This window comes from Nuphar pumila, chromosome 12, assembly GCF_984573655.1.
Source record: "Nuphar pumila chromosome 12, dmNupPumi1.hap1.1, whole genome shotgun sequence".
Lineage (NCBI taxonomy): Eukaryota > Viridiplantae > Streptophyta > Magnoliopsida > Nymphaeales > Nymphaeaceae > Nuphar > Nuphar pumila.
Window position 1 is genome coordinate 101,935,066 of NC_143260.1, and position 19,284 is coordinate 101,954,349.

Here is a 19,284-nt window from a genome sequence, read left to right on the forward strand (position 1 = left end):
GAAGCATAAGGACAGTAGCCCTTTTAAACTCTGAAAAAATAGGAAATTGAGCTTGAAATACCTTAAAGTGTGGGGGTGCCTTGCAAATGTACTAATCTCATAGCACAATAGGAAGAAGTTGGGTCCTAAAACAGTAGATATTATCTTTTTGGGTTATGTAGAGAACAACTATGCCTACAAATTCTTAGTAATTAAGTCTGAGATACCTGACATAGATGTAAACTCTATTGTTGAGCTTCAAGAAGCTACATTCTTTGAAGATGTATTTCCCATGAAAGTTGGTGTACCTCAGAATCTTTCTTCTTTAGATATACCTTCAACTTCTGGTTCCATTCCTGAACATGTGGAAATGATGACAAATGTGGGGGTAGAATCATCTTGTTCCCATCCTAGACCCATTGAGTCTGAAAAAGTGGCTGAACCTAGAAGGAGTAAGAGACCTCAGATTACCAATGATTTGGGAAGTGATTTTATCACTTACCTTATCGAGGATGATCCTCCCACTTTCCGAGATATTATGGTTTCACCTGAAGCAATGCATTGGAAAAAAGCCATAAAGAGTGGAATGGACTCCATTGTCTCTAATGGCACTTAGGAACTGGTTGACCTCCCTCGTGGTAGTTCCACTATTGGGTGCAAATGGATCTTTAAGAAGAAGTTGAAACCAGATGGATCCATTGACAAGTACAAGGCAAGATTGATTGCCAAGGGGTTCAAACAAAATGAAGGAATAGATTACTTTGATACCTATTCTCCAGTTACTCGGATGACCACAATTAGGGAGCTTATTGCACTGACTTCCATTTATGATCTTTCGGTCTATCAAATGGACGTGAAGACCGCTTTCTTGCATGACGATCTTGAAGAAGAGATCTATATAGATCAACCTGAGGGTTATGTGGCTCCTGGTAATGAAAATAAAGTTTGTAGACTTGTTAAGTCATTATATAAACTAAAACAAGCATCTAAACAATGGCATGCGAAGTTTGATAATATTATTTTATCATATAGCTTTGTTGTCAATGAATCTGATAAGTGTGTTTATTGTAAAGTTAAAAGTGATGGTTGTACTATTTTATGTTTGTATGTAAATGATATTCTATTGTTTGGTTCCAATATGGGAATTGTGAATAAGACAAAGTCGTTTATTAGTAATAAGTTTGATATGAAGGATATAGGTGTTGTAAATGTGATCTTAGGCTTAAAGCTGACTCGTTCAGCTGAAGGGATAGTCATTTCGCAATCTCACTTTGTTGATAAAGTACTTGAGAAATTTGGCTATAACCAAGGGAGATTTGTAGCAACTCCATATGACCCTTCTATTCCTCTTCATAAGAATACGACTGGTGTTCTTGTGTCTCAATTAAGGTATTCCCAGATTATTGGAAGTTTGATGTATCTTGTAAATTACACGAGACCGGATATTTCATTCTCTATGACAAAATTAAGTAGATACACAAGTTGTTCAAATCGCATTCATTGGAAGGCATTAGATAGGGTACTTAGATACCTGAAAGGAACTATTTTCATGAGTTTGCATTACAAGAGATTCCCTACAGTTCTTGAGGGATATAGTGATGTGAGCTGGATAGCTATGAACTTTGGGAGTTATGGCATGACAGGGTATGTATTTACCTTGGGTGGCAGCGCAGTCGCCTGGAGATCAGTAAAGCAGACCATCTTGTCTCGGTCTACTTTTGAGGCTGAACTCTGTGCTTTAGATATCATATGATTGAAAGTTGAATGGTTAAAGGAACTTGAAATTCTTTTAATGAGCAAACCAATTCCTGCTATATCTGTGCATTGTGACAATATGGCCACAATTGCAAAGATTAAAAACATAAAATATAACCAAAAGCAGAGGAGACACATCTAAGTCAGAATAAAATCTGTAAGGGAACTGGTGTCTCAGTTAGTGATTGTTGTGGACTATGTTGGATCCAAAGAGAACACAGTTGATTCATTAGCAAAAGGACTAGATAAGTCATTAGTCCTGAAATCCAGAGAGGGGATGAGACTAAAACCCATCACTAGTTCATCTACAGTAGCAACCTAACCTATCTGAGTGGAGATCCCACAAAGTAGGTTCAATGTGGTAATAACAAGCTGTAGGGTGAACTCGATAACACCTTTTTTATGAGATACTAAGTATATGTGTTTGTTTCCCTGATTACTCTGGAAAGATGTTGTAGCTGCTAGTTAAGGAAGAGTTAAAACTCTGAATGAGTTCAAAGTCTTCTAGGAGAGATGTTAGCAGTGCATGTCTGGAGAAGCCCACCTATGTGAGTGTGACTGTGTGGCCGCAGTTTAAGGAATTGGGTTATTCCTGAAGTCACTCATGAAACAGGATTCGGGCGCATGACCTTTAACGCGCCGCCCCTAAAGATTACAACCAGAACCTTTATCGTGTTGTTGCTAATGGACACTCTTACACCAAAAGTTCAAGTTCAAGACTTTAGTTCACTTCGTTCCTGTAAGGGTAAAGTTAGTCAACTAAGGTAGTGGTTCAAACCGGAAGGTACCATTGCTGAAAGCATGATATGTCCTGTTGCAGATTGTCTCATCTTGCATCTTGGTATCCTCCTGTTTCATTCTTTGAATTTGTGGGAGAATATTAGGTGTAAGAAGGGTGGTGAGAGAGAATTCAAAAGAAGAAACGTGGGTTGTTTTGGTAAAGATTGGTTTTGATGACGTGGAATAGTCCCATATTGATGGTGTTTGAGTTCTTTGTAGGCTTTATAACCTACATGTAAACTCTTACACTTGTTCCTAAGAACAAGAGGTTGGGATGACTACCACACACACGCGCACGCGTGCCTGCCCACCGTGTCGTGCCATTCCATGCCGAGCCGAGTCGGGCCGGGCTCGGGCTCGGGTTTGGGTTCGGGTACTTGGCCCTTTAGGGTCATATTCAATCAAGACCAAAGTATCTTTTTGCTCAAAGTTTCTGTAGATATTTGGATTCTTTAACGGGTTATGAGAAATGATAACGGGTCATGACTCCTCGTAGTCCATGCCCGTTATGACTCTTTGAATTCCATTAACGGATCTCGACTCTTCGATTTTTGTTAACGGGTCACGTCTCCTAGGATTCCGTAACGGGTTCCTTCCATGCTTTGTAACCGTTCGTGGGTTATAAAAGCGTGGTTAGGGCTGGGGTTACAAAAAAAAAGAACATAACATGTGCTTTATGCATAATCTTGAGGAAGAAAAGCTCTGCGGTTTTTTCTTTCCCTGTTGCTTTCTCTCTCTCTCTCTCCTGAGTTATCCCGAAAGGGGTTTTTCTGTAACATCGGTTTGTAGAGGTTGTTTTCGAAGGACGATCCGTCGGAGTGCATCGTTCTGATCGTCGAGGCTATTGTATCCTGCGGGAAGGACGCCGTACCTTGTTTGCACTGTATGTGGGGACAAATCTTCTCTAAGGGGAGTGCTTTCGTATGCCTTAGCCTTTTTACACAGTATTAACATGCTTTTCTTGTTTTTATTGTGTTCCGTGCATCTATTTGTGCATATGTTGTTGTCTGGGTTTTGGTTTTATGCGAAAAACGTCATGCTTGCTCCTTGTTCTTGTTTCGATCGACTATCAATCATGATTTCAATACTGTTGTATTTCCTGCTTTATGTCATGATGTTGATTGTGAAACTGCGTGATTCGAAAAAACGATCCAACACTCTCTTTCATAAAGGGTGAAACAAACATGTTAATGAAAAATATATGGGGGGGACTCACAAAAAACACAGCTTTCCTGTAAAAATGGATTCATTACTGTCCCGAGACGTGAGATCAGAATTCAGAACCAATCAATTGCACCCTGAGCGGCTGTCAGATGATCTGACAAAGGTGTTTACTGGTGTCTCAATTCTGTAATTCTTAATTAGTTAGCAAACAAGGCCTTAGACAAATAAATAAGTCGTGCTATTCTTGTAATCGATCAAATATTATTCTCAAAGCCATAAAAAATCAAAGTGTTCCATTTTCTATTACCTCTCTCTCTCTCTCTCTCTCTCTCTCTCTCTCTCTCTCTCTATATATATATATATATATATATATATATATATATATATATATATAATAGAAATCTAAAAAATGTGCACTGTGAACATGCTATTGGATTTTTGGTGATTTTTCAAAGATGTGATCTATATGGTTTTTTTACAGGTATCACTTTTTGGCGCATTTGATTATGATGCATGGGTATGTTTTTATAAGGTTTCAAAAAATCAACAGCTTACAATTTTATAAACTTTTTAGGCTCCAAATACCATTTTTTTAATCTAAAATGCATTATTCAAGTGTTGATTTCTAGTAAATCAACCATGCTAAACACATTTGTATGGGTCAGAATTTTGAATAAAGTACCAAAAACTAATATCATGTTTTGTAGGACGGTATCTAGATTTTCATAGATTTTTTGTTCTTTTCTCTTGAATTTAAGGATGTGATCTACATGATTGGTTTTTTAAGAACCTGCTCTTTAATCATCCGATTTTGATGCATAAATGAGATTTTTTTAATACTTTAAAATCAATGGCTCATAATCAACATCAAGCATTCAAAAATCACATTTTTCCATCCAAAATACACTATCCAACAACTGATTCCTAGCAAATTCACCATGCCAAGCACATCCACATAGTTGGATTTACAAAAAAAAAAGGTTGGAAATGCCCATATTTCTAGTTCTTATTTATCAATTCTCATATATATATATATATATATATATAAAGAGAAAGCATTAGTCGAACCTAGCCCAAAAGAACAACCCCTTAGTAATTTACACAATATTCAGTCGTATGACTTTTTTTCTTGAAGTGCTTTCCAAACCACATATGATTTATTCCATTATCTCAAAAAAAAAAGTGCATACATTTAGCTGATCCATGAAAATTGCTCAAGCGCTCTTATCATGGTAATAAAAAAAGATAGTAAAGTGAAAAGGACAACAAATTAGTAATGCAACAAGGCCAAGATTAACTGAACAGAAAAGGCCACACGACGGCTGAGAAGTGGCAGCCACATCAACACTTGGGCAGATCCAATGGAGGAGGAGGCAGCTTCTGATTGGGTAGGGGTCCATCCAACACTACCTAGGCCATCCTCAGACCCGAACTTAAGTGTACCTCAAAATGGCAACGCATGAACCACACTCCTGTTTCCACATGATCAAAACAAGTCAGAAATGCCTCAAAAGTTTGCATATTTTAGAATTATGAAATGATATTCTAGGTAGAGTTCTAGATAGAGTCAGTTGAGAGCAGTCGATGTAAATTGTACATGACCTAATTGGGAACTCTTTATATCAGCGTTAACAGCATTCAACAAATTGAAACAGCTAAAATGCACTCAAAAGTGGTTCCATTTTTAGAATATACATTTAGTTTAAACTTAAATTAGATAATTTATTTTAAGGAGACAAAATCTAAACACAATTTTCAAAAAATAACAAAAGTTATTTTAGTAATTTTACTCTGAAAATTGGTTGGGTTACATCAAGGATCTGCTTTAAGCCATTTCCTGTTTGCTATAGTGATGGATGCGCTTATGAGATCAATTCAAAAAAATGTGTCGTGGTGTATGTTGTTTGTTGATACTATAGTTTTGATTGATGAGTCTAGAGTTGGGGTTAATGCTAAGTTAGAATTATGGAGACAGACATTGGAAGCAAGAGGTTTTAAGTTGAGTAAGAGTAAAATAGAATATATGGAATGTCGGTTTAGTAAGCAACGAAGTAGTGATGGGAGTGTAGTGAAGCTTGGTGAGCAAGAAATACCGGTGGATGATTATTTCAAATATTTGGGATCTGTCATTCAAAAGTATAGAGAAATTGATGGAGATGTAAATCATAGGATAAAGGTTGGGTGGATGAAATGGAAAAGTGCAACTGGAGTGTTGTGTGATCGTAGAATGCCATTGCGGTTGAAGGAAAAGTTTTATAGAATGACTATTAGGCCCGCTTTACTATATGGTACAGAATGTTGGGTTGCCAAGAGACATCACATTCAAAAAATGAGTGTAGCTGAGATGCGTATGCATAGATGAATGTATGAAAATACAATAAAAGATAAGATTCGAAATGAGGAGATATGTAAGAAGGTAGGCGTTGCACCCATTGAAAATAAGATGAGAGAGAATCATTTACGGTGGTTTGGACATATTCGACGAAGGCCTAATGATGATCCAATTAGAAGGATGGAGAAATGAGAAAATATATTAGTTAAAAGAGGTCAGGGTAAGCCTAGGAAGACATCGATGGAGATGATAGAAAATGATATGAATGCTTTGAACCTCACCGAGGACATGGCATTGGATAGAAATGATTGGAGGAGAAGGATTCATGTGGAAGACCCAGAATGATTTTGTTTTTTTGTTCATATCGCCGACCCCAATTGTTTTGGGATGAAGGCATAGTTGTTGTTGTTGTACTCTGAAAAATGAAAATAACTTTTTTGGATTCTAAAAGTAAGTGACCCTACTGGAGCACCGTTTTCAATTTCCATGAGTCAAGGATGAGGAATATCATTTTACTTGGATTATCTGCAAGAAACTGAACTGCAACCCAACCTCCACTAGGAACACCAACTGTATTCCTCTCCATGGGATCAACCAAATTGAAATTTGCAGGGTCAATGTTTGGATCATAGTTCCCAAACCCTTGTCCCGCCACAAAGAAATTGTATCCATGAAGATGAAGAGGATGGCTCTCTGCCCCAAGATTGCTAGTGTCTTGCATCACCAACTCAACACTGGTGTTATAATTCAATACCATGACCTTGGTACCATTGATTACCTTGGTATTGTTAGTAAGGGTCCCAGTATAATTCAAAGGTATAAGAGGTTTTCTAGGAAAATCAGTTGTATAGACTCCAGCAGACTGGCTAAAGAAGTGCGCTTGAAGAAGTGCTGTGGTAGGGAGAGCAAATGAGATATTGTTAACAGAAGCTGAGAACTTAGTCCCGGTTGGTCCCTGACAGTTAGGTTCTTGGGACAAGGAGAGCTACCAAGTCCCACAGTGAAGAAGAAGCGCCTGTCAACGGTCCGTTCGCGGGAAACTGTGAGTTTGCCAAGCTTCTGAACTTTCTGCTAAAGTTTGAAGCAAAATTGGTGTCATTCAGAGCAGGAAGAGTAGGCATTATGGGTTTGGTAGAAGAGGTACTGTTAGATTTGTCATGCTTGGTCTTGTACTGAAGAAGTCCTACTGTGGTAGAGTTGTCAAAGGTTCCTCTACCAGTTATATATGGTCTATCTGCCATAAGGAATGTGGCATTGGGGCTATGTGGCTTGGCTTGGAGGAGCACATTCATGGTCTGTCCTGGAGTTATGAGTAGGATATCAGTTTGGAAAGGTTTATTATACACTGCATCGGATTCCACAACAGTAAGTGTATGGTTGGCAATGCTAAAGAAGAGCTCATCATTGAGTGCAGCATTGATTATGAGGAGGAGATAGGTATTGCCCGGGCTCACCCTTATATTAAACGTATCTGAAAGAAGCAGAAATCGTTGGCCAGTGAATTCATGTGCACTGTAGTACATAGATAAGTAGAGCAATGAATACAGAGCTGATGTAGGTCACATGGGCACTCCATTTTGCCCTCCCCCCCCCCCCCCCGCTCATACCTTTTTAATATACTGATCATACCGAAAAGTTCATGAAAATACCCACAGCCGTATCCATGTGAATTGGTTCCTTCAAAAAAGGTATCCATGTGAATTGGAGCTGATAAGACAGGATAAACATTTACCAAATTTGAAAGAGGTATGACACAGTTTGCGTGCAATTTCTGCTAAAAAAAGGTTGGTATGTATGTCACATGGGTGTGGGTGTGAGCTTCGAGAGTGGAAAATTCAAAAAATATGGGTACGGGGTTCGGCTATATAAATATAAATAGATAAATAAATTATATATAGAGAGAGAGGTTTGGATTGAATGAATATCCAAACCCATCTATTATATAAAATGTAGTATATGGATTTGGTAGATTACGACCTAATTCAAATCTATTGTTATATTTTATATAAAATATAGGGTCGGGTTGGGTTTTAAGCCAAACCAAATTCATATTTTTTTAATATAAAAGGGAAAAAAATTAAGACTGATCCGAGTCCAACCCACATAGAATTCTAGTGATAATGTAATTGTAGAGCAGGATGCCAGATGCTTATTGCTTCAAGAATAAAACAGTGTTTTACAGGAAACTGAAGATGCAGGTTTTTGTTTAAGGTATTAGAACCGAAAGCAAAGGGCATTCTAAAAAGTGTTCACATTATATGCAGCGCTGTTGCCAACCACCCATCTTAGCATTTCTCGAGATGGTTGTGGTCTCCATCTTGATAAATGTTCAGATGGGTGGCTGTCAGCGGCGGCAGCGGCTCTGTATCATGCAGCGTCACTGGGAAAATCCATAAGGATTTTTCATTTTGTGTCACTTTTTCTACATATTTTTCGCTTTCAAACGTGCCCTTTTTGTTTTCTTTTTGGCTTCTCACACGCTTCCAAAATGGATCATGTTATCTCCCTGCTTCTGCTATCCATTTTGCTTCCTGATAATTATGGACCTGAGACTATATTGAGGGTGGGCCTAGGCTGAATCTCTCCATGACCTGGGTCAGGCTTTCTGCCAACAAGATGAACACAGCAATGACCACCCTAACCCAACAAGCTAAATGCAGACAAAATAAACTGTATTAAATATTTAAAGCAAAGAACCATATATGTTGAAGCTATCAGCACCAAACAGTACGGGGACTTCCTTGAGGGGTTTGAGGAAGGGGTAAGGGACACCACGCTTGGGGAGGATGATGATGGGACCATAAACCGTAGCCCTGAACCAGGAGACGTGGGCGTGCCAAAAGAATGTCCCCCTTTGGCCTGTGATGGTAAAGTTGTACACAGCTCTGCCCTGTTTGGATGGGGCACTGTGCTATATAGGCAGGCCCATCTGCCCATTCACTCTGAAGCTGCCGAATTCCATGCCTGCTCAATGAGTGAAAACAATTATTTTGATGAATCCCAATAAACTTATTATTCAAGATGAAAATTATCCTAAAAAAGATTTTAATTAGCTTATCAGCTAAATATGCACTAGGTAAAATGAGTTCGGTTCCTTGTGAAGTGAATTATGAAATGGCGCCAAGGACACATAAAGGGATAATAACTTAAGGGTCTTATTATCCAAATGCAACCATTTTTTTCTTATCTTCAAATGTATATATATATATATATATATATATATATATATATATATATATATATATATATATATATATATATATATATATATATATATATATATATATATATATTGGTTTACACGAAACTGGATTATTCCCTCGGTAAGATTCAGTCCTAAAGCAATTAAGATAGTGCAACTCAACCGATTCAAGGGTATATATATATATAGAGAGAAAGTCACTAGAATATGAAAAGTAGAAATATTGTTTCAACACTTTTTTTGCAAATCCAACCATATGGATGTGCTTTATCATAGGGAATTTGCTAGGAATCAACCATTGGATCATGCATTTTTGATAAAAAAAATGTATTTTTTGAATGCCTGAATATTTAAGAATATTATGAGTTATTGATTTTAAAGCCTTCAAAAAATTAAAGAGTAGGCACTACAAGAAATCTGTGGATTAGCGATGACTGCAATCTGTCGCTAATCCGTTACTGTAGAGTTTAGCGACAGCTAACTTTCATCACAAATTTTTAGTCGCTAATTAGCGACGAAACATATCTATCGCTACTTCTGTCACTGAATTGCTATGAATTAGTGAATGTTATGATTCATTGCAAGGCCATCGTTAATCTACAAATATTTTGGTTTGCGATAGATATTAATTCGTCGCTAATTTTGTCGCTATTATAGCGGCAAAATTACGATGGATTAAAATCTGTCGTACAACATCAGTCGATTTAGTTTTGCGATGGTCAAATATCTGTCCCTAATCCGTCGCTAAATTGAAGGCCAATGCTAATTAGCGATGGATAAAATTCGCCGCTAATCCGTCACAAAAAATAAAAAAAAAATATTTAAAATATAAATATTAAGTAAATTCAACACATGAATCTAATCATTGCCAAGATTCTGTGTGTCATCTTCTTCATTGTCTTGATCTGCCTCTTCAGCTTCTCTACGCTGATTATCTCAAACATCCTACAAGAGAAAAAAAAGGTTAGTATTGATAAACAAAATATAATAAAATAAATTATATGCAATGCATCTAAGCTAAGGCAATCAAAGTAACATGAGTGAATTATACATAGTATAGCTGGCAATAAAGTGAAGGATATTAACAGAATTCAGATGTGTTCTAAGGCTGACAGAAAAAAAATCATAATGATTCAATCATGCAAATATGTGTTCTAAGGTTGTCAAAAAACTCTAATAGTGATTCAATCATGCATATATGTGTTCTAAGGTAGTGAAAAAACTTTTATAGTGATGAAATCATGCTTATATGTGTTCTAATGTAGTGAAAAACTTTAATAGTGATGAAATCATGCATATATGTGCTATAAGACAGTCAAAAACTTTCATAGTGATGAAATCATGCCCATATGTGATGAAATCATGCATATACTAGCTTGAAATCTAATGACGTGAAACTTTCATATCTTATAGGCACCTGCAGACGAAGTTCCCCTGTCCCGAAAAAAGTTGCACAACTCATTACAGACAACGTCGGAAATTGTTTCATGTAAATAGTCACGCATTGTGTCCTTAACAAGCTGGCGAACACTATCTCAAGAATTAGGCGGGTCAGTCGGATGCTTGGAGCTGATGCTGACAGGAGAACTCTAAGATCCATGACTGGAGGAGGCAACGACTGGTGAGGTGTTCATATTGCTCCCAAACCCGAACACACGAGCCTTTTTTGGTTCATCTGCTGCAGTCACCCATGCTGCAGGATCAAAAGGCGGATGCTGAGTGGAGTCATCACCATATCGCTCTATCATTTGTTGCTTGTATGACTCCTACAAAGTAATGATTACAGTGTGGATTAATAATTAAGAATTACAATGTTTATAATAACTTGTATATTATAATATTTATTAATACAATAAATATATACCGTTGTCGTTCTCACCTTCTCTGATACGAACTCTTCCATAGTCTTACGTTTATGTGTTTCAATAAACACATCCTTGTATGGCACAATGCCTCCTTTTTCTGCTTCTTGTAAAGTTAAATGATAAAAAATTTATTTAATAGGTATGCAACAATACTTATAAATTTAACAATATATATATTGATGAGTTACCATTTTCTTCAGGTGACTCCCAAAAGTTCTTGATCCACCTGTGTGTAGATGGGCATCGGGCATCATCGCTCGGTTTTGTGTAGCCTTCGCTGAGCGGTTTCAAAATTCATGCCCTGCCCACTTGTCGCATATTGCATCCCAAAAATCTGACCTGATAGTAGGAGGGTCATGGCCCCTTTACTGCAATGTATCATCTATCTCACCAGATGTTTTTCTTGTTGCAGTCTTCATATTGTGCAGCATGTCTGCAAATCGACTGGCAGCCACCTTCTGCCACACCTTCCTCATGCCCTGCTTCTCTACCGTAGTCGCGAAGTAATTCGAAGCCTATAAATAATTTTAGAAAATTAGTAGACATGACTATAATAAAAAATTAAATATGAAACACATTAACTATGAGAAATGATTGCATACCATGAATGAGGACCACAATCTATCCAACACCTCCTTCGGGTACTCTTTCCATTGAGTGATCGGTCCTGGTAGATGTTGAACTAGTGACTGCCTAATCTCTCGTATTACTTCTTCTGACTCGAACCTCGTGCTGCACATGAATTGGTACACATTAACTATCGATATATAATATTTATAAGATAAGTATAAGATAAGTATAAGATAAGTGAAAATGAAATACTTATGATTAATTATCGATATACACTATTTGAATGAGTTATCGTGTGTCAGACTGAGAAGACTCTGCATCCAGCATTGTCTCGTGACTTGTATGAATAACTGGTATAGGTGGATCATGTGCAGGCAAAACATCATCTATAGAAAAATTAGTTAGAAATTCACACTATGCGTATTTAAACTAATCAAGTATACAATTAGTTAAATGATATACCTATCGAAGCAGCCCATGAAGATGAAGGTTGAGACTGACTACCATTGGGTGTTCGACGACTGTGACCTCCACGAACCATATTCTAACAAATAAAAAATATCATGCAATATATTCAAACATTGTAATACCTTCAAATCATTGTAATATATTTCAATACATTCAAATCATTCACATCAAATATTGCAATACATTAAAACATACGATATGACATCACTTGTTAATCATGGATAACTTATCCTTAACTTGCAATACAATTGGATCGGTTACACAACTCTATATCTTCATGGATACATAATCAAATCGAAAATAACTTCATGCAAGACATTCAAATATTGCAATACATTCAAATCATTAAAACATGTTACAATACATTCAAATCATAACTTTATACTTATCAAAGATACATAATCAAATAAAAAACAACTTCATGCAATACATTCAAACATTGCAATACCTTCAAATCATTGCAATACATTTTAATACATTCAAATCATTCACATCAAATATTGCAATACATTAAAACATAAGATATGACATCACTTGCTAATCATGGATAACTTATCTTTACCTTGCAATACAATTGGATCAGTTACACAACTCTATATCTTTATGGATACATAATCAAATTAAAAATAACTCCATGCAAGACAATCAAATTTTGTAATATATTCAAATCATAACTCTATATCTATCAAAGATACATATTCAAATCGAAAATAACTTCATGCAATACATTCAAATATTGCAATACCTTCAAATCATTCAAGTCATTGCAATACATTTCAATACATTCAAATCATTTACATCAAATAGATGTATGTATTACAAGATGTATTTCACTAGCTCGAGAATGTTTCATCATCACTTGTTTTACTTTCATATTCTTATTCTTCTTCCTTCTCCTCTGGTCCTGCGGCATCAAATATCAAATCTATATATGGATTATCATACACCACATCCACCCGTGCATCAAAATTGTTCCAAAATTCTTCACCATGAAGCGTTCAATTCTAATAATCACTCACAAAACCCTTCTTGTATAGGTGATGTCTAACGCCATGAGGTTCTATAAATCGATTGTTCTTACACAACATGTAGGGGCACCTGATCCGATCAGTGAGATCCATTGTACTAACACTTGCCGTTGCAAATTCAATAAAACTGTCAACACCATCCATATATTCAAGCGATACCTTATTGTCAACTATTTTATGGTACATTCATTCATAGTTTGTAGCCATTTTGTCCTATGATGTAATGGATATTATCCTAACCAGTTAAAAGAGAATCATAAGAATGCTATGATGAATAAAATATCAAATTTATCATGCATTCGTGGTAGATGTAATGATTTGATATATCACACACACACACAACAAAACTATTCATTTGAAGTATGTTTGAAGCATTGATAACTTATCATTCATTTTCATGTGCAAACTCATTCATAACACGATACATTCATTTGAAGCATGTTTTCATGATACAATTTCACATGAAAGGCATAATCAAATTGAAAGTAACTTCATGCAAGTATAGATACAATCACATCAAACATTGCATTATATTCAAATCATTCATATTAAAACAATGTCAAATATGTACCTTCAGCAAACACACTCTAATATCCCGCTAACTACTACCATGATTAGCATGGAATCCGAACTCCAAAAATAAGAACACTTCTATTTTCATACATTAAAATCATGCTCAGCATGATCTCCAAACTCCATCAAAGTAGTCCTAGATATCCACAACTAAGTGAGTGTGTAAACAAAAAAGTGTTGTATCCAAGAAATTAAATAACCTGTGATGCGCATGCATCACTTACTCACCATGGGTATTTACCCGATTTGCATTGCTTCTGTCACTTACTCACCACGGGTCGCGGGGCACAAGCGGGATCCGTTGCGGAATCTGCAGGAGACACTGTGTTAAAATGAAGTTTATTACCCAATGACAATGGGGGTGACACCCTATGTCGAAAATGAGCCCATATATGTTGAAGCTATCAGTACCAAACAGTAGGAGAACTTCCTTGTGGGGTTTGAGTAAGGGGTAAGGGACACCACACTTGGGGAGGATGATGATGGGACCATAAACCGTAGCCCTGATCCAGGAGACGTGGGCGTGCTAAAAGAGTGTCCCCCTTTGGCCTGTGATGGTAAAGTTGTACACAACTCTGCTCTGTTTGGATGGGGCATTGTGCTATATAGGCAGGCCCATCTGCCCATTCACTCTAAGACCGCCAAATACCATGCCTGCTCAATGAGTGAAAACAATTATTTTGATGAATTCCAATAAACTTATTATTCAAGATGAAAATTATCCTAAAAAAGATTTTAATTAGCTTATCTACTAAATATGCACAATGCAAAATGAGTTCGGTTCCTTGTGAAGTGAAATATGAAATGACGCCAAGGACACAAAGGGATAATAACTTAAGGGTCTTATTACTCAAATGCAAGCATTTTTTTTCTTATCTTCAAAATGTATATATATTTTATGGTTTACACGAAACTTGATTATTCCCTCAGTAAGATTCAGTCCTAAAGCAGTTTAGATAGTGCAACTCAACCGATTCAACTATCTCATTCAATTCATTGCAGTAAGGGTATATATATAGAGAGAGAGAAAGTCACTAGAATATGAAAAGTAGAAATATTGTTTTAACACTTTTTTTGCAAATCTAACCATGTGGATGTGCTTCAGCATGGTGAATTTGCTAGGAATCAACCATTGGATCATGTAGTTTCAATGAAAAAAATGTGATTTTTGAATGCCTGAATATTTAGGAAGATTATGAGTCATTGATTTTAAAGCCTTCTAAAAATTAAAGAGCAGGTTCTTCAAAAACAAAACACGTAGATGACATCCACACAGTTAGATTCAAGAGAAAAGAACAAAAAATCCATCAAAATTGTGGTTTGCACATTAGTTCTCATATTTTTAGTTCTCATGTTCTAGTTAACCACTGTGACAACAACTCAGTAACCCTCCCTTGCAACGATCTTAGGGTCAGGATATCTGCCATTAACTTTGATAATCGACTTTTTAAGATCTAAGCGCATAAGGTGTAAAGACTAAATCGTTACATGAGGAGGTGATGTAAAGTGTAAATCGTACAAGGAAAATGTGTAAATCGTTATATAAGGAGGTGGTGTAAAGAGTAAACCGTACAGAGTAAATGTGTACAGGGTAAATCGTTACATGAGAACAAATCATGATCATCTCTCCTCCACTCACCGTGTAAATCGCTACCCATAAAATTTGGATGGATCACAACTGTCATCGTGATTTTAGGATCGCAGTTATTTCTGGAAGGCTCTATCATCCTCAACCGAATATCTTAGACGTATCTTTTTCATTTGTTGTATTTTTGGTCTCTGTAACTTTCCTTTTCAGAGTTGCTTAGCTTGTAATCATCAGACTGTAGATATTGATTGTTGAGAATACAAAAAAAGAACTTTTTCATCGCAACTCTCTTATCATCTCTGCATATGATAACCTAGTTGGTTATTTCACATGGTATCAAAGCCTATTTTGATTGCTTATTGAGAAGACTCGGTTACAGGTTTCTATCGTGATCATTGATGGCAGAACACAATGGAACCAATAGTGCTACAAGTAGCACTTCTACAGGTAGCTCCACGATGTCTTTGAACTCGGATCTAGCGAGCCCATACTATCTACAACATTCAAATAGTCCTGGTTCAATCCTGGTCACACAACTGTTCGACGGAGATAATTACCCCACTTGGAGCAGGGCAATGACAATGGCGTTGAGTGCGAAGAAAAAAAATGACTTCATAAACGGTGCAATACCTAAACCAGATTCTTCATTATCTGAGTCTCTGTTGTGGATACGATGCAATCATACGATTCTTTCCTGGATTTTAAATTCTATTTCAAGAGACCTTGCCAATAGCGTAATTTATGCTACCTCTGCTAAAGAAGTTTGGGATGATCTTAGAGAGAGACTTACTCATAATATTGCCCCTAGAATATATCAAATCCAATCTGCCATTATGAAACATCAACAAGAGTCTCTTTCAATAGCATCATACTTTACTAAACTTAAAGGATACTCGAATGAACTATCCTTATATTCTCCCATGCCGACTTGCATATGAGGGGTTGCTAGAATCATGAATGATCAACTTCATAGAGAACGTGTTATTCAGTTTTTAATGGGTCTGAATGATTCGTTCAACACTGTAAGAGGTAAAATCTTATTAATGGAGCCATTACCTTCTATTGCAAAAGCTTATTCTTTAGTGCTTCAAGAGGAGAAACAAAGATAAGCTAGACACAGTCTGATTCAATCCATGGATAGGACTGCATGTACTGTCAATTCAGGATATGCAAATAGGCTGGCTACAAATACCTTTCAAAAAACTAAAAATCAAAATTTGAAGAGAAACCAAAAAGGCAGACGCATGTGCTCTCATTGCAACAAAATCAGACATGTGAAAGACAAGTGCTTTATTCTTCATGGGTTCCCGCTAGGTCATAAGCTTCATAATGCAAATCAAAAGAATACAAGAGCTGCAAATTCAATTTCATGCGGCCATAGTGGAATTGGTGTATAAGGAAAGGCTCACGATGGTGATATGGTTGTTGATTCAAGCTTAACAGGTCCTTTATTCACCTTAGAAGAATATCATCAGCTTATGTCTCTTCTTCATCAAAATGTTCCATCAACAAATTGCAGGTCTGTCAGACTCCAACTATACCTTGTCTACAGGTAACTGGGTTATAGATTCTGATGCAAGTGATCATATGGTTGCTTCTCTAACATTCATGACACAATCATCCCAGAAATCCTCAGTTCCTCCAGTAAAACTGCCAAATGGTAGTTTCATTCCAGTCTCTCATATTGGCTCCGTCATTCTAAATTCCAATTCAAATATTCATGATGTATTGTGTATTCCCTCCTTTAAATTCAATTTACTCTCAGTTAGTAAACTGACTAAACAATTAAATTGTTCAGTGACATTTTTTCTGAACTACTGTCTTATTCAGGACCTACAATCGAGGATGACGATTGGAGCGAGTGAGGAAAATGATGGATTGTACTACTTCAATCACTTTCCACCTATTTCATCAGCCTTATCATCACAACAATCAATCATACATCTCTGGCAATGGCGTCTCGGACATCCATCTCCTTCTCGTATGAAACTTTTTAATAATTATGATTCTAGTATTCAGATGAATAATTTATGTCATTATGAAATTTCCCCTAGAGCAAAACAGTCAAGACTGACTTTCTCTCTGAGTGAAATTGCTACAAAAAAAACTTTTGATTTAATTCATTGTGATATTTGGGGACCTTATTCCCAACCCTCTTTGAATGGTGCCCACTATTTTTTAAGCATTGTTGATGATTTTACTAGATGCACCTGGATATATTTAATGATGCATAAATCTGAAACCAAGGGTTTATTAAAGTCTTACTTCTCCTTGATTGACACTCAATATAAAGGCTCAATCAAAACCATCCGAACAAATAATGGGTCTGAATTTTGCAAATGAAATGCAAGATTTTCTCTCATCTCGTGGAGTTGTTTATCAGCATTCTTGTGTTGCAACTCTTCAACAAAATGGTGTGGTTGAACGAAAACATCATCACCTCCTTGAGGTAGCTCGGGATCTGCATTTTCAAGGTAATCTCCCTCTAAAATTTTGGGGTGAATGTATATATTCTAACAACCACTTATCTTATCAATCGCACCCCTACCTCAAAACTGGGAGGCAAAACTCCTTTTAAAAAACTTTTTGAAAAAAAACCAAGTTATACGCACCTCAAGGTGTTTGGATGCTTGTGTTATTCCATTAACACTAGTGACTTCAAGACCAAATTTGATGCTCGAGCCTCAAAGTGTGTTTTCCTTGGTTATGCTCATGGTAAAAAAGCGTATAGAGTTTTTGATCTGGAAAAAAATACATTGTTTTTTAGTCGAGATGTTTTTTTCAAGAATAAATTTTTCCTTTCCATATGAGTAAAGAGACACTATCCGAACCAGTGCTGCCTGTGCCTCTTGGGGACCTCCATGTTTCACCTCTTCATAATTCACCATCACATGAAACTTGTCATTCTGATACTTCACATCTAGAAGAAACTCAGTTATCTCCATGTCAATCTCAAACTAGTGAATCTTCTCCAGATCTAGTTTCCACCTCCATACCCTCTTTTGAACCAGTTTTAACATCCTATTTACGACGATCTACTAGAGAACATCAACCATCTACTCAATTGAAGGATTTTTATTGTGCATCAATTCATTCCTCTCCTCAACCATCATCAAAATCGATTGGAGGTACCCGTTTTCCTTTGTTCAATTTTGTTTCCTTTGATAAATTTCCTCCCTTTCATAAAGCTTTTCTTGCTAACATATCCAATGATGTTGAACCCATAACCTTCACCCAAGTTATGAAACATTTTTGTTGGAGAAAGACAATGGCTGCTGAAATTCAGGCCCTTAAAGCAAATTGTACTTGGACTATCACCAAATTACCACCAAAAATCAAATCCATTGGGAGCAAGTAGATTTATAAGATTAAATATAAATCTGATGGATCTATCAAATGCTACAAGGCTCGGTTGGTCGCTAAAGGATATTCTCAACAAGAGGGTCTAGATTATCATGAAATATTTGCTCCTGTGACGAAAATGACTACCATTCGATGCCTTCTCACTGTGGCGTCCACACAAAATTGGATTTTACAACAAATGGATGTTCATAATGCCTTCCTTCATGGAGATTTGAAAGAAGATATTTATATGTCTATACCTCCTGGATTTGCACGACAAGGGGAGCATCAAGTGTGCAAACTTCACGTCCTTGTATGGGCTTAAACAAGCACCCAAAAATTGGTTTGCAAAATTCTCCTATGCACTCCTCGACTTTGGTTTTCATCAATCTCTGACGGACTATTCTCTATTTACTTTTCAACAGGATGATGTCTTCGTTGTATTACTTGTATATGTAGATGATCTCATTCTTGTTGAAAACAAGGAGCCTGTCATTCAAACTGTCAAGAAATATCTACATAATCAGTTTCATATGAAGGATATGGGTAACTTGAAATATTTTTTGGGCATCGAGGTGGCTCGTGCAAAAGAGGGTATATTCCTCTCTCAAAGGAAATATGCTCTAGATCTACTTGAT

The 19,284-nt window shown here is 36.6% G+C and overlaps 1 pseudogene; it reads right to left on the reverse strand.

Moving 5' to 3' along the window:
- Positions 1 to 5,019: 5,019 nt before the first annotated feature.
- Positions 5,020 to 18,249, reverse strand: LOC149821360 (laccase-17-like; annotated as a pseudogene).
- Positions 18,250 to 19,284: the final 1,035 nt, after the last annotated feature.